This window comes from Dermacentor albipictus, chromosome 4 (assembly GCF_038994185.2).
Source record: "Dermacentor albipictus isolate Rhodes 1998 colony chromosome 4, USDA_Dalb.pri_finalv2, whole genome shotgun sequence".
Lineage (NCBI taxonomy): Eukaryota > Metazoa > Arthropoda > Arachnida > Ixodida > Ixodidae > Dermacentor > Dermacentor albipictus.
In genome coordinates, this window is record NC_091824.1 from 122,155,135 (window position 1) to 122,172,183 (window position 17,049).

Below are 17,049 nucleotides of genomic sequence, written 5' to 3' on the forward strand. Positions count from 1 at the left end.
TTTCCCATTGAAGAGCCCTCTGTGCTCTGAAAGTTCTTTACGCATTAGTGAATGAACTCCGTCGGACTGACTTATTCGAATACAAAGCGGGGCTGGCGTCGCTCGTGCCAATAAGCAAACGGCTGCCTTTTATCAGGAGCATTACTGTTTAACCTAAAGCCGCACTTTAATGTAACGAACGTAGCTCCGTTCTAGACAGGAAGGTGGCCACCAGCCACCTTCCTGTCTCTTTGTCTATGTCTGCCTCTCGATTTTTTCTACTCTCAAGTTTGCTGGCATTCTCCTAGTATAACGTTTTTCTTACGTTTCTGAGAGACGCTTATCTGTTGTTGACAAGTAGTAAATACCAAAGTCACACTGCAGGGGATGCTCAGGTAGAAAAATTGCCGACCTCAATCGCCAGGCTAAAACCGCATGCAGCTACAACATAGCACCATTACCACCACCAATGTGTTAACCACGCCTGGTTCCAAGTCTTGTTCCAAAGCAATGTGTTCTTCTTTTTTTTACTGTTCCCCGTAGCATTGAAACAATCCCCTCGCGTATTTTACAGTCCATATGAGGCCCTCTCCGACTTCTTTATATACCTCACGTCAAAAGGGGCATTCCTTTGACATGAAGCAAGGCATAGTTAACGCGTTGGCAGCGATCTTCAAGTAGCTGTGAAAAGAGAGCTCGACTCACATTATGCAGGCTTGGTAGAAACGGCGATCCACGTGCATTTCACTTACTGGGGATCATATAGAAAAGAATAAAAATGCCGATGAATACGTTTCAGAAATGAAGATTTCAGAGCATCAGTGTCAGTCTTTATTGAACAACGCACGTATATCTATCTATCATTCTATGTGAAAATACATCTATCTATCCATAAATTTGTCAAGTATGCCCTTCTACGAGTACTGGGGAACGATGCACCATCCACAGATGCCCCCCCTTCATGCTTTCAGTCATGAAACCTATCGCCCATTAGAGAAATGGAAAGTTCAGTAGTACCAAAGTACAAAAAAAAATGATATTGCCAATAGTATTTCGAAAGCGGGTTCTTCAACTCCGAGGAATTTCCATTAATTCGGGAACACCATGACGTGCAATGCGCTCGCTACGTCGGCCCGAGTAGCTGGGGCGGGGGGGAGGGGGGGGGGGACTTACTAACTGCGACAGTCACGCGCCTCAGCCATTATACGTGCGCGAATGCAATACGAATCCCTCGAGCTTTCATCGCACAAAAAAAAAACAGCACTGGCAGCTTCGCCGCCACTGTACTCAGATCCCCAGCGCGAGGCAACACTTTTATCAGCAGCGATGTGCGGATGGGGAAATATTTTGGCGCGTAAGGTTTCGCCTTGCAGTGCGTCCCCCTACCAGCGGCAAGACATTTCTTATCTGCGGGTCCCCCCCCCCCCCCCCCACTCGCCCTCGCAGCGCGCTCCGCCAAGGCGTCCAGTCTTAGCGCCTCTTCTCCTTCTCTCTTTTTCTCTCTCTCTCTCTCGCTTTCTCTCTCTCTCGCTCTCGCAAGCCACGTGCGACGGAGTGGCGGATGAAAGCGAGAACACGATCCTGAGCTAAGAAAGACTCGGGTGTTCCAAGCGCCAGCAAAGGCTGCTGTTGCCGGCTGCGGCAGAAATGCCATTTACGTAATTGGATGGCGCGCCCGCTTCCTCCTCTCGTGATCTCGCTCTCTTCCGAGGCGATTACATCCGTGCAGCATTGCGCGAACTGGTGCCAGCTGATCGCCCTTACGGACAGCAGTCTATGTAGACTACCGATTGATATCTTGTACACCATTCTTTTTGTTTTTCAATTGCACATTTCTTTTGTGATACAAAATTTATGTACTCTGGTAAGCCGAAATGTACGGCACGTCTTTTTCTGTGAATGCGGATTGTAGCCTATAGGCCAGCCTATTGAACATGAACAATTATCCTCGAGCTATTTAATTCCTGTATCAAATAGCCGCAGTATTTGTGAATTGGTCACGCACGGTCTGTAAATACTATATGTGAATATCTATATAGAATTTCTATTCAACGGCTAAATAAATTTCTAAATGTGTTGTCAGGGTAATGCACGAACCCAAGAAGCTATTTGTACGTAAAGGGGCTCGGAAAAAAGATGGTGCCTTTCACTGAATTGGGGGGCTTTCATTTCATTTTTTTTTTGTAAAGGCGTAATTTTAAAAAAAAAGCAAGCAAGCAAAAGCGTACAAGATCAGTTTCATTCTAGTACTAAAGTTGAAGAATGTAAAATTTTCTGCCCGTAATCCATGATTTGTTTCCATCAGGTTGGTCGAATCGCCACACGCATTTGTACAAGAAAATCACTGGAGTATTAGTGGGGTGCTAGTATGTGCACAAGGTGGCAACTTGGTGATTCCTCTAACAAGTGGTGTCTGGTTGATAGCACGTAGGAAGTGAATCTGCCTGGGCTCCGTTCTTGTCGCTTCGGACGTACCTTTTGCTCCTTATATGAAAATTCCGGAAGCTATTTTTGTCACCTCAAGTTTCTGTTCAAACCAATACACCAATACGTTCTTTTTTTCTTTTGAACACGTCTGAGTATATTATGCTGATGTATATAACGCACCATAATAAATTGGACTGATTTTGGATGACAAACTTTCCGTTGCAGTAAAATAACGCTCTGACGCAACCAGGACGCAGATCGTTACCTTAAACAAAACTCAAATACATTTTTATACTCACGGCTGCTGATTACTAAATTAAGTGGTATCGAAAAATCCACAGGAAGGTAGCTAGGGTACAAGGCACACAATGCCTGCAGTATAAATTACTCCCGGACGTCGCGTAGAGCTCGCGTTAACATTGTGTAGACGTTGCATAGACATATTAGACTATATACGATGCATGTGCTTTTGTATATATATTTTTCTACTAAATATGAATACTACAACTATAGACACCGGGTAAGCCGTACCGTATGGACTGCTCTATGTCTGTGCTTCTAGCGGTATTCGCATAAATTGTAGGTCCAGCTGATGTAGTTTTCACAGTACTGCACAGTTCTCCCGGAATAGAGTAAAGCTTCCGTTTGGGCACAATTTCTTGTTCGTCGTTTTCTTCTTTTTTTTTTCTTTTTTTCTCCCGCCACCCCTCAGTCAGTCGGTTGCACCGTAGCTATAATGTGCTGTTAGAATGAATGGAACAACACTGTTTTTGCCGCCATTTGCCATCATTCTACCATTTCGGCTCTGTTTTGTTCTTGTTCTACTACTACTACTACTGCCGACTCTCACTCTCAGTCACTCCTTCGTTCATTTCGCTGATGGGTTTCCAGAGTTTTGTGTTTACTGCTCCGAAGAAGTTTTGCGTGTAGCGCGCGAAATGCTCTTTGAGCCATGACAACTGATTCTAGACACGTTTTAATCTCACGCGAGCAAGGAATAACAAAGAGGACTCCTTTTTTTTATCTTATTTTTTCATCTCTTTCTCTTATGGCATGCTGAACTAATCTCTAAGCGCTGTTTCCTCGCTGCTTCTCCCAACGCAGTCGTTATTGCACTATGTGCATAGCGATAAAAAAAAAACATGCCCGGGCTTAGTTATGATGAGCTCATGCATCAAAACACCATCTGGAAGTGCGTGTACGGGGCTCGTGAGCGTAAAAATATACGTGGGAACGCTTCAATGCGAGTTCCTGATGTGCTACTGGCGTGCAGCACTGATCCTTTTCTCGCTGTATACGCTTCGCGTGTTCTACCCGAGCTGCCAGCAAAAGGAATAGAAGCTCTGTAATGTTTTATTCTATATGTTTTGATGATGCAAAACAGTGTTATTAAAGCGTTCGTTAGCTGCTCCCATACGTTCCTTTTGTGTTTTGCTTTTCCATTAGCAGTAATAACGCTCCAAGGTGGTCTTTGCATTCGATCCATTTCCTGTATGACACTGTTCGTGAAGTTGTTGTAATGCATCAGAGCATTTGATTGAATGACCTCATAAATCTCCTGAGTCAATCTTCGCCAGCCTCTTGCGGAACAAACTTTCTACAAATCACTGCAACAAGGCGCTAATAGGTCTAGTGCCGCAACGTAGCGTATTCAGGTCAATTTCACTATCAAGCAATCATCATAAGTTATATGTAGACCTTGTTTATTTTCTGTCACGATACCACTATCAGATTTTGTGAAGCAAGTACTAAATATAAATAAAACGAACATAAAGTACGAAGCAGAAGTGAGGCATATCAACGACGCTTATGAGCGGGCCACAGAGCGCAAAGGTTTAAAAAGTTAATGCGAGAACATGCCCATGTGTCTGTGGTACTGCTGAACAGCACAAGCCGCTCACTAGTGTTCAAGGTGATTGGTTCGTAGTCGAAGGAACCACTAAAGTTGGAAGTGGGGACCAGAAAGCGCCATGCAGTGCTCACAAATGTTAGCAATGACGCAATCCCCGGTTAGCGGCACCGAGGCATCTGCATTCGCGCTTGACCTAGAGTGGTACGACCAGAGGAAGACATATTGTAAGCGACACCCTGAGGCGAGCAAGGTATCCCCGAAGTTTTATGAAACACCAAAAGGCCAACAAGGCCTCCCGATTTCTGCTTAAAGCAAGAATGACCTCTTATTGACACTCGCGCACTATTCGCAACTCCGCAGATTCATGCCTCTCATTTTAAAGGTCGAAGAACTCGCAAGCAAACTCCTGTAGAATAAGATACGCAGCGCATATTTTTATCGTTCTTCGGCACAAAAATCATAAGCGTCAGAGAAATATATCAACATTTACGACTCTCACTAACACAAACGACGATGTCGTTAGCGTCTGGACGACTCTCCAACCGCTACCACGGAAATCAATCTGCGCGTGCTGAATGACCCCAACGGTAGACTCGGCTGCAATGCACGTAGCGCCCACTCTTTTTTTTTTTTTCTACACGTCCATACTCCACGTCCATACTCTAGCGGATGTAAAAAATAAGTGTGCACGGACCGCACGACTATCTAAAGCTCATCGTGACACACGCGCACAAGACCAACGGAGAGTACGAGGTTAAGCACGAGGGAAGAGTTAGGCCTGTGCGCCATCGAAAATTGCTGTCTCGGCACGTCCTAATCTCATAATCGGCTGAAGGGGACGAACGAGGGCGGAAAATTATTCTTAGCCGTTGGGAGGGAAAGCGAGCTAGAGAGGTACGTTGCTAAAAACGCAAGATAAAAGAAAGCGCCGGTGCTGCCACGCGGTGGTAGTAAATTAGAGGACGAAGCGAGGTACATACGTCTTGCGTCAGCGAGGCGAACGGCCTCGAGACTACACAGTGACCCGCGATGGAAAGCATCCGAGAGAGAAAGCGAGGTGAAGCCTGCGCTGAACCTAATCTCCGCTAATCGGCCAACTGACGCGAGTGGCCTCGTGGGGATTCCTGATTACTTGGCGGGGGGGAGCTTCTGTAGCACCGGGTTCACTACGGGGAAAGACACAGCAAAACCAGAGAGAGAGAGAGAGAGAGAGAGTCAGGTGAAGCAAACGCAAATGGCTGGTAAGTAAAGCAAGCAAAGCGGCGAGTACGCGAAAGACAGGTATATGCAAGAAACAAGACAGGGGACCGCGATCGTCGGGTGCTGGATGAGAAATCGGAAAAGGAGCCGGAAGCGGCAGCGGAAGCTGAGAGACGAGCCACTCTCAGTGGCGACCGCGGCCGAGAGCTTGCCGTCAATATGGCACGTAGGGGAGGATGAGGGTGCGAGAGGGTAGATTAGCGCGCACGGAGCGGAAGTGGCGCTCTTTCCACGCTGCGGAGGGGCTTTAGCTGCGGAGAGATGCGGAGTCGGCCGCGTTGCTCCGCTCGTTGTCTTCAACGTCCCATCTTGGCCTTATGTTTTATTATTATCATTATTGCGATAGCAATTGTATGGACACTCGAGGCGCATTTTTGCCGTCGTCGTCGTCGTCGTCGTCGCCGCCGTCGTAACGTTGCGTATAAAGTCCAAGAGCGATAACACCGTCGCCGTGCGCAATATGCTGTATGTGTGAGTGAAAGCGTGCGAGCGGAGCCTACTATCGCGGCTCAATCTCGCTCGCGCAAGGGAGAAAAGCGGGGAGGAGGCGGGCCATTTTCTGTCGCGCGCGAGGCACGGGGGGTACGGGGCGGGGGGAAGAAGGTGCGGCGGCGTTGTACTCTGGCAACAACTGCGTATTGCGGGGCCGCCCGCGGTTGCGCTGGCCGTATCTTGAAAGCGATTTGCGTTGGGGGCAGAGTCTAGGTGCGCCGACGGCTCATACCTGTGTTCTCACACAGGTATGCGTGCTGTGTTCTCACCGCTGAGTTTGCGTTGATGCGATAGACAGCATCACTTAGCGCGCTGATGCCGCGCTTACTCACTCTAGCATTTTGACTGCGAGTGCCTGCGGTCATCGAGTGTGATGCGTTCATGTTTGCTCGTGCGCACTGACACCATGCTTGTTTAGTTATTAAGCTAAAGGACATGTTTTTTGCCGCAAGTTAACACCCACAATGTGTGTTAACTTGCGGCAAAAATGTGTGTGTTAACTTGTGTGCGTTAACTTGCGGCAAGAAACATGTCTTTTCGCAAGCACCAACTAGGCCAACAAGCAGTTCTGTTGCAGTTATTAGGCGGATGCTTACAAGTTTATACAGACGACAAATCTGCTATCCTTACTTTGTGTTGTACGGCTGGAGTGATGACTCGCTGCAGCCGCAGCGAGCGAACTGACCTTCGTGCATCTCTCGCTTCAACGCAAACGAAATGTCGAAACCACAGCGCATACGAAGCTACCGGCGGTATACGCTCACTCTGCAAACATCGCAAATCGCTTTGAAGATGAGACCCGCGCGGACGCGCACTTTGGCCGCGTCGCAGATCGCTTTCGAGATAGGGTGCCCGCAAACCGCGCCGCAAGCAGCAGCCGACGGACAAAAACGACCCCTCAAGGAGAGGGCGCGCTTCGGCCTGCTTGCCTTCCTCGCTCGGGCACGCGAGATTGAGCCGCGTTCGCCGGCTCACTCAAAAAATTGAATGCTTTCACTCGCACATACAGCATACGGCGCGCGGCGATGATTTTATCGCCTTTAAACTTCATACGAAACCTCGCGGCGACGGCAGAAATGCGCCGGGAGTGTACATATAATTGCTATCACAATAAAAGATCAAGGAGATTAGGCAAAGCGCTGGACTGCAATATATGTAGTAAAACCTGATTTGCTCAAGCAGGTTAGGTGGCCATTAGTCACCGTCCCGTTTGGAAGAGGATGCAAAAAAAAAAAGAATAATCACCAGCCGGGGAGGCACGGAAGCCAACACGAAAGGTTCAGTGGTTCAACAAATAATTACGTAGTGATAAGCAAATAATTAAGGGCCGATATTAAGCCCGGAAGAAGGCAAAACGAGTGAATAAGCCACCATGCTCCACCTTGAAAGGGCGCCGCCCTGGAAATAAGCGCACCAGTTCCTTTTGGCGTTAGGATAGTTGGCAGAGTCTGCTCGGCCATACGCTGTTTGCCAGCAAATATATTACGTAGAGATTTATAAAATACGCAAGCTCAACCTCGCAGCTTTTGGGAAACTTACCCTGCACGAAAATTACTGCCGAAAGTGCACGAAATGTGATAGAAAATCCGTGGCGTCACAACGATGGTCTAGGAGCTAAATTTAGCAAAGGATAGAAAGCTTGGCCTACATTTTCCACCGCTAATAATTAACGTGTCCTTGTTAAATACATGACAATAAGCTTTTGACACAGAACTCTACAATTCTATACGAATTTGGAGTTTATCGTCTGTAGAGCTTTAACCACCTGGTATATTGAGCTATATTGAGCCTCTACGTGACGTCACAGTTTCGTTGCTGTGGTAGTGAGAGCTTGCACTGTGCTGCGGGAGATCAGAGCTTTTTACGATTGTGACCTATATGGCATTATTGCGCCCCGAAATATGTTCATGCATATCCCCTACATCGACTGTGAATTAGCCAAACAAGCTTTCGCTACTTCTATATTATTCTACAGTGTGCTAAACAGGAAGCTCTCTAATTCAGCATTACGGGTTTGTCCTCCTGAACGAGTCAAGGACTTAACTGCTAAACTGACAATACAGTAAACGCGCACTTTCGAACACGGAGTGTTTCCCAGTGGCTTACTCTGTGTTTTCTTTCATGTAACAACAAACAGCATGTACCCTTCCGCGCTTATTCAGCCAAACGAACACGAAGCTCCTTGAAAGCTTCGTAGGTGCGAAAAACCGAACGAGTGGGAATTAATTCTTTATGCTACGGCAAGGGAATCATGTGTCGTCTTTCGTATTATTTTCTGCGCTGTTTTCACGATGTAACAACATGAACGTGACTTTCAGCTTCGTGATAAGGCAGTAGCTACCTTTTCTTAAAGAAAGATTTGCATCCTGGGATCCATTCGTTGGAACACATTTGCGTCTAGCAACACGTTTACATCGGCGCAAACGGGCGTCCTAGGCACCTACGGCTTCGCCAAGCGTATCGCTCGGTGGCCCCTGCAGGTCACGCTACTTAACACAACCACGCGAGCTTCCTTAATTAGTACTGCAAGGTACTCACCTGCTGCAACACGATGAACGGCACGCAAGGGTGAGAGTGACGTCACGCGCTGTCCTCGATGCAGCAGAGAAATGCACGCCAACCACGCCGTGAGCAGAAAGTTTCCTGTGCCGAAGAATTCCAGGGACACGGGTGATATATGCAGAAGCGCCGACATGGGCCCCATTGCGTAGCTTCGTAGGTGCGAAAAACCGAACGAGTGGGAATTAATTCTTTATGCTACGGCAAGGGAATCATGTGTCGTCTTTCGTATTATTTTCTGCGCTGTTTTCACGATGTAACAACATGAACGTGACTTTCAGCTTCGTGATAAGGCAGTAGCTACCTTTTCTTAAAGAAAGATTTGCATCCTGGGATCCATTCGTTGGAACACATTTGCGTCTAGCAACACGTTTACATCGGCGCAAACGGGCGTCCTAGGCACCTACGGCTTCGCCAAGCGTATCGCTCGGTGGCCCCTGCAGGTCACGCTACTTAACACAACCACGCGAGCTTCCTTAATTAGTACTGCAAGGTACTCACCTGCTGCAACACGATGAACGGCACGCAAGGGTGAGAGTGACGTCACGCGCTGTCCTCGATGCAGCAGAGAAATGCACGCCAACCACGCCGTGAGCAGAAAGTTTCCTGTGCCGAAGAATTCCAGGGACACGGGTGATATATGCAGAAGCGCCGACATGGGCCCCATTGCGTCGCGTCGGCCACTCGAGATCGCTCTGCAGCTCGCCAAAAAAAAAAAAAAAACAGCCGGCGCGGGATGCCTTCGGGGCTAAAACGGAACCAGACCCGTGGCTACTCGTCGAGGTAGTACGCGGACAAGTTTGCGCACTCGCGAAAGAAACGCGCGAGCCCCCACCAGTGATGACTCAGCTTCGAGTAACGGCGGCTGCGTCTCGGAGCAACAGCGGCTGCGGTTTCTTTAACGCGCTAGACATACTTATTTGCGGCGTCACCGCGCGCGCAATATCGCAAGATCTTACGTAAGTGCAGTGCAAGATTTGCCGCCGCCGCCGCCGCAATCTTGTTGCAACGCCGATAGCTATATCACGAGGGACGGGCACACGAATGTCAGCCAAATCGGTAAATGTTCTTTACGCGAGACAACGTTAGCGAGTGTGCGGGCCCGGGTTAGCGGAGGAAAACCTCTCGACCGTTGCCGTTCAACTATCCCACTAGATACGCTCTTAAAACGGTTGCACCCTTTGGGGGGTGTATTTGTCCCGCAACAATAATCGTCATCTGCCTTGCTGGCGTTTCTTTTCTTGAAAACTCGGCTCTGGCTACTTTCCTGTCGAGAATGCTGTGTCACACTGATAACGCGATGCCGTTCGTGACTGGGAAGTACCGGGCTCGCAGCGCTAAAGAAAGGAAACGCGGGCAAGAGCAAGACAGATGGCGATTATTGTTGTGGGGCAAGATACGCCCCAAAGGGTGTAAAAATTTTAAGAGTGCACTCTTAGAAATATTTACACCCTTTGGGGCGTATCTTGTTCCACAACAACAATCGCCATCTGTCTTGCCCGCGTTTCCTTTCTTTAACGCTGCGAGCCCGGTACTTCCCAGTCACGAACGGCATGCGCGTTATCAGTGTGACACAGCATTCTCGACAGGAAAGTAGCCAGAGCCGAGTTTTCAAGAAAGGAAACCCCAGCAAGGCAGATGACGATTATTGTTGTGGGACAAATACACACCCCAAAGGGTGCAACCGTTTTAAGAGTGTGTAAAAAAAATTTACACCCTTTGGGTTGTTCTTTCCACACAATGATAATCGTCATCTGTCTTGTCCGCATTTCCTTTTTTTAGCGCTGCGAGCCCGGTACTTCCTAGTCACGAACGGCTTGCGCGTTATCAGCTCGACACAGCCTTCTTGACAAGAAAGTATCGAGCGCCGAGTTTTCAAGAGAGAAAACGCAAGCCAGGCAGATGACGATTATCGTTGTGGGGCAAATATACACCCCAAAGGGTGTAAACTTTTCTCAAAGTCTAGTACTTGGCGTGAATTCGATCAAAAAGTACATTCGAGCTTCTTTTATTATTTTTTGATGTTCAACTGCATTGTGTGCTACCCTGACTACGTTTTTTTTTTCTTTTTTTTTCTAGAACAGTAAAGTGTTTCGCATTTATAATACCTGTCGTTGTTAAAATTATTGCGCATAAATAAATCGCGACAGCTTTGAGCACGCGCGTCGCTTAACATCGATGTTTGTTGTAAAATTTGTTGTAACTATTTATATTTATCGTAATATCTGTAATATTGTTGGTTAGGTACCTCTCACCATGCACAGTTATTTCTTGCATCCGACACAAATGGGGTTGTAATGTTCTGAAAACCACCAAACGGCAGAATATACATGGTAACCGCAAAACACTTCCCATACAAGAAACAGGTCAAGCGGGGGGCTGAGGCCAGTGAGGCACTGGACTAAAGTGGCTCCGACCATTCCACGAAAATCCTTTTTAACAATGAAGGTCCCTCTCTCTCTTCCCTCTCTCTTTCTCATACAATGAATGTGCGATGGGATATCAGTACCAGAAATGTCGGTATAAGAATCAACAAGGTACTTTGAAGCCACGAGAACGAAGTTAGGAAATCTATGCTATGTTCATTATGATGAATAACAAATTTCTCTTCATTGGCCATTTAAATTAGGCACTTCGGGTCACATGTTGCAAATGTAGTATTTCAACCGCCTATAGCAACGGGGTCCACTTAGCAGTGACGGGAAAGCTATGGCACATACATTCGCAAGCGTCCCTTCCCAAATTGCGATACCAAAACGGCCCTTCCCGTGCAACACTGAGTAACAGAAGAACTTCAGTTTGGCCTAGTTGGTAATTACATATGATTTGCAACACTGAGTAAACCGAAGCGCAGAGTTTCTCAAACCGTACATCACAGCTCTCAGGGGAACCACAACCAACTCTTTTTGACTCTCGAAATTGCGAATACTGTGTCGTGAATACAGCGCGTGATCCTGTGTTGATCTTCTGATCGTGACCGCCTGTGATCGTCCCTTAGTGCTCTCTCTCTCTCTCTTATTTCCACCTCACCTTCCAACAAGTCTTTAATTGTGATAACTTCGATCAAGTCACGTAAGGATACTTAATTGACTGTCAAGTTCTTGCGTTTCCTTATTGCAGAGGCTTCGACCCGCCGTGGTGACGTAGTGGCTATGGCATTGCGCTACCAAGCCCGAGAGCGCAGGATCGAATCCCGGCAGCGGTGGCCGAATTTCGATGAGGGTGAAATGAAAAAACGTCCATGTACCACGTATTGGGTACACTTTAAAGAACCCCAGGTGGTCAAAATTATACGGTAGTTCCTACGGCGTGCCTCGTAGTCAAATCGTGGTTGTTGCACAGACCCCAGAATTTAATTTTAATTGCAATGGCTTTCACCAAACTCGATTTATCCCGACTATCAGTCAGCAAGTCAAACTTGTATTTCATACTTCGAAAGCGGAACGTTGCGGTGTTACAAAATTACCTGAGGAAGTGGGGATTAATATCGCGAAGCAATATATTATTGTAATTTGGTGATTTACAGATTCGTTCCCCTGCGAACTACTTAAGATAGCTTTCATGCATTTGTGTAGCGCCTATCTTTCTTTTTTCTCTCTTTTCCCGGTTCACTCGGCAAGAAGACACCGCCGCTCCTCGGTGTCGTTTATCGCTCTTGACTTTCCGCACCCCGGGCGCACACTGCCGCCAGGCTTAACTCGATGAAGCGGAATGTTTTTCAGGTGGCGCTGCGATCGGAGTTGCGGTCGATAGCCGCGCTGTGGGAAGCTCTGTGGCACCCAAGCAACGCTGGCTTCAAAGTGGGTGGGTGGGCGGGCGGTTGGATGAGGTGGCTCGAAAGAAAGGGGCTTGCGCGCCGAGTCGCGACGCTGCTGCTGAGACACGCGACACTGTCGGGAGCCACTGCGACTCCGGGACAGCGAAGAAGCTCGGTTGTTGTCTCAGCAACGCCTCTTCTGTGTACTGAACGGCGAGGCAGGGAACAAGATACTGCCCGAGTAACTTGCTCGCCCTTTTCTTGCGGGCTCTGCAACCATGTATGCGCCGTTTCTGGCCTTGACGTGGGCTGCGAAAAAGTAGTCTTTGCAAGGTTGCAGAATAAACGACGTTGCTCTCTACGGTTGTGTCTGACTTAGTAGCAGCTCCAGTAGCAACATTGTGTGAATTAATTAATTAATTAATTAATTAATTAATTAATTATTCACTGAATGAATACGCGCACTCATAAGGAACACATGTATCTATTCGGGCGTCAGTGAAACAATGAATGAAGGACTGAATCTTCAATCCCTCGTCTACAAGAAGGAGAAGAATGGTGGGGATGTCTGATGCGCATTACATGAATCTAAATGACGTTTCACCAACCATATTATGATTCCGATGTACGAAAATCTTGACCAAATAAGTCTTCCAAATTAAAATTTTTGCAGATAGATGTGAACAAACAGACGCCACTGTCTTACCTCAGCACATGTAGTGCTTCGCCGTAGGTTGCACAGCTTGTCAGTCAGTCAGTCAACAAATTTTATTGAGGTTCTAAGGAACTACGAAGTCGTACTTGCGGGCCGCTCCCACGTTGCGGCCGGAAGACCGTGGTCCTCCCCCCGTTCGCGGGCCCTTTGGGCAGCCCTTAGTTGGTCCTGGGGATCGCCGCTGTTAAGGGCCTCTTGCCACTCCTCTTGTTATACAGCTTATGAAGCACGGTTAAGATACATTAGTAACCCAAGTTGCTACAATATAAGTCAAGAATTCAATGTAAAAAACTGCAATATTTTACTTAACGCAGCAAGAACCTTGAAACAAAATGCATAGGAATACTATATAGAAGAAAGAACATCAACAACTTATAAATGTTGCGTCAGTCGGAACCCCACTGCACTCTTTTAGTTCCTTCATCAGTTTAGTTCGTGTGTACGTGCGTGTGTGTGCTTAGGTTTTTTTTTCCTTTTTTTTATCCTTCTTTCTTTCTCACCTATTGCATCCCCTTTCCCTTCCCCCAGAACAGGGTAGCCAACCGGAGATAATCTCTGGTTAACCTCCCTGTCTTTCCTTTGCCTTTCTCTCTCTCTCTCTCTCTTCATCAGTTTACTTTCTCTGTGTGTGCATACTACAGAAGCCCTCGCCAACAATTTAAAGTATTTCACGCGCTTAATAGTTTTGTACCTCCTCACGTAGTTCGTGCAAAGAGAGAGAAAGATACGGATACGAACAACTTTATTAAAAGGATCCACCACGGGCCCTGACCTACAATTTTACGATGTAGTGGACAGCTGGCCAGGGTCTGCAACATGACCGCAGAATTTTTTACAGCAGCCGCGCCTAACCTAACCGCTGCATCACAGGCTCTCTGGACAGCCAAAAGCTAACGATGGTATTCCGAGCTCTTGATGGCCGAGTTACACTTCTGTTCAGTGATGTCCTTATCCTCTTGTAACGTGGGACACTGCCAGAGCATGTGATCTATATTGCATGTCCCCCCGCAGCTAAGGCACTGGGAACTAAAAACGTCCGGGAATAAACAGTGCATGAAGGGCAGACTAGGATGACAGCTAGTTTGAAGCATCCTAAAGGTTTTCGCTCGAGGTCTAGTGAGTTTTTTATGTGGTGGACGAAATATTTTTCTCTCCAGATAGATACGTTTTGTGAATTCATTAAAGGTGAATAGAGTAGAGTGTCCCAGAACTCTTGGACATTGGACTGTGACAAGGCTTCTCCTCCCGCTCAAAGAGTTAGTACGCGCGCCTGGGAGAGGTCAATGTCATCGAGGTTGTGAGGAAGTCCATATTTAGGCCAAAGTGTGCTGGAAACCAAGTAATTGTATGTGGAGTGATTGCCCTGTTCCTGAGAATACTATGGGCCTCTTTCGCGATGGAGTCCGAGGTTAACGCCTCAGGCTCCATCTAGAGTCTATGTATATTTGCGTTATGTGGTCATTCAAAAGAACCAAAGCAACAGCAACCTGCTCCCCTTTAGAAGGAGTGGTCCCAGCCACCGATGCTGTCGAAAGAGCACGGCCTCTATGACCTGTTGCCACTATGGCAAAGTGAGGCGAGCGGCCGTATTGAACCGCATCCACAAAGCAGACCGTTTGGGGTTCATCCTTGATCTTCTTCAGGATCGCAATCGCCCTGATCTTACATCTTCCCCGTTTGTGCTGCGGGTGTACATAGCGAGGGATTGGCGCAACGTAAATGCTTTCTCTTTGCTCGTCAGTGATTCGATACCTTCTCTCTTCAGCAAGTACTGCGTTAAGGTCCAGGACGGCGAGAATTCTTCTCCCCAGAGCAGGACAGCCGTGCCAGGCGGGCCTATTCTTGCGCCTCGATAATCTCCTCCAGTGAATCGTGCACTCCCACTTGATAGAGGCGTTCTGTACTGGTGGTAAGGGGGATGCCGAGTACCCTTTTGATGCTTTTCCTAACGAGGATGTTCAACTTTTTTTTACTCAGAAGTGTGCCAATTCACCATAGCTGCTACATAAATGATGTCACTCATAAGGAAGGCGTGGAAAAGTCTGAGCAGATTGTCTTCCTTCAAGCCTTCCCTTCTGTTACAGAGTCTGTTGATGTGCCTAATTACATTTTCCGTTTTCATGGTGATCCTAGCCAACGTGAGGTTGTTGGACCCATTGTATTCAATAATCATGCCTAGTACACGGATAGAGTCGACTCTGGGAATAACGATTCCATAACGTGTAACTCACGTATAAAAGAGAGAAAGAGAGAAAATTATACTTAAATGATGGCTCTATAGCCTATTTGGAGAAGTCGGTTAGCAGAAGGGAGCCATGTGGGGCTCACAGTGGAAGTTTCGGACACGAAGTTCCATAAAGAAGTTAAGTGTCTCTTTATTCAACTATGCGTTTACATTTGTCAGTAATTTTCTTACCGTCCCCAAGGCGTCGGTAGAATAGTGCCTCCTCAAGTCGAAATCAGCAGACGGCGCATCTATGACACTCAGCTTACTACACATCATTACACCTATAACCGTAAGGCTCTATACACAAAAGCACTGAATACACACTTACGTGTCTGTGTTTTCTACGTCTGTATCGCTTGAAGATTTCTTTTCATTCACGGCTTCATTGTTGTCAGCGTAAAATATACTTGTAATAAACTTTTCGTAGCTGCTTGTTTTTCATTGCGCGTTTAAAGCAGTCAAAAATAATATGTCAATAACTCAAAATCTGTAGTGATGCTAAAGACCAGGACGCTAATTCTATTCAGTTGGTCCCCAATAAGTAGGGTTACTCCTCCTTTGAACGTCACAGCCGCTTAAGCACTGATTACTGCCAGTGCTGCTCACATTTGTAGCACGAAGCAGACTGAAAATTCTACCTTGGCAATACACAAAACGTGGAAAATGAACTATGGCATCCGTGGCATAAAACGTGCCAGCGTGAATTAAAACAAACTTCAATTTTTTTTGCTGCTGTTGTTATTTTGTTTTGGTTTGAAGCGAACGTTAGTTCTATTTGTTGAGCCCTTACTTAAAGCATCCGTGTCTCCAATATAACGGATTTACCTTCCCTATTGGGCATGTTCCCGTTTAGCTTCGCATTCCATTCTCTATTTATGCCACATGTTAAAGAAAGCGATGAAAGCAGGCCTAGTCGCCACGCTTCCTTTCTTTTAATATGTTCTTGTGTTCGAAGGGTCTTTTTAAAATTCCTAGAACGACAGCCTTCTGACAGCATGCGGAAGACAGCTTCTCTGCATACATACTTTTAATGTGGGTAAGTCGTAACACTCTGGCGGAGAAACTCTCAAAAGAGCGTGGACGGGGAAAAAAAACAAGATCTAAAGGATTGGGTGCCGCAGTGTCTTCGCTTGCAAAGCTTCGTATAGCATCGAGGGCGATAACAGCAACACCTCATTTCCATATTCAAAATAGCGAACGTAGGCGAAGAAGTCCGTGTTTTTCTCCTCGTTTGCTCCATAGTTGTGTTTTTGTTTTGTTTTTCCCTACAACGAGTTGGAGTGCATCTGAAACACGTTGCACTTCTTCCCCTTCAGTTACAGGGCCTCAAAGCGAAGCACCTTTAAGCAGCAGCGACGTTTTACATATTGAAACCGTGAAGTTTTCCAACAGCAGGACAGGAATTCGGGAAAGGAGCGAGCTGCCATGTAACACGGTTGCACTTGGCACGATACGATCTATGCGTAGTAAGCGAAAGTGGACCAAAGTGGCGCGCACGAGGTGTGCGCCTTTCGCTTAATCAATTTTCCTTCCCTTCCTCCGAAGCTGCTGTTTCTCGGACGAACTTACCTCAAGATGTAGTTTTTTGTTTTGTTTTGTTTTGTTTCTTCCACGTTATTCACGCTCTCCAAAGATAAAGAAAGCGTGAAACCTTATTGAAAGACGAAGCGACGGTTACGTACTTCAACAAAACTTTACTTTCGATGTTATATTAACATTTCCGCAATTTGGTAAGAAAGAAGGTGCATCCTGTTGAATGCAATTTATTACACACGGGAGGC

General features: G+C 46.9%; 2 protein-coding genes across 10 annotated transcripts in view; one reads left to right on the forward strand and one right to left on the reverse strand.

Moving 5' to 3' along the window:
- LOC135917786 (uncharacterized) overlaps positions 1–9,470 on the reverse strand; it is a 126,187-nt gene extending 116,717 nt beyond the window's left edge. For 3 of the 8 annotated variants that reach the window (XR_010569411.1, XR_010569409.1, XR_010569410.1), the window contains exons 1-3: positions 9,071–9,470; positions 8,549–8,721; positions 685–730 (exon numbers count right to left, since the gene is read on the reverse strand). The gene's annotated coding sequence lies outside the window, so the exon portion shown is untranslated. The other 5 variants (XM_065451386.1, XM_065451385.1, XM_065451387.1 and 2 more) reach the window with 4 other exon arrangements.
- Positions 1–17,049, forward strand: part of LOC135917787 (neuronal acetylcholine receptor subunit alpha-10-like) — a 314,970-nt gene that overhangs the window by 231,544 nt on the left and 66,377 nt on the right. The gene's annotated exons all lie outside the window — the stretch shown is intronic.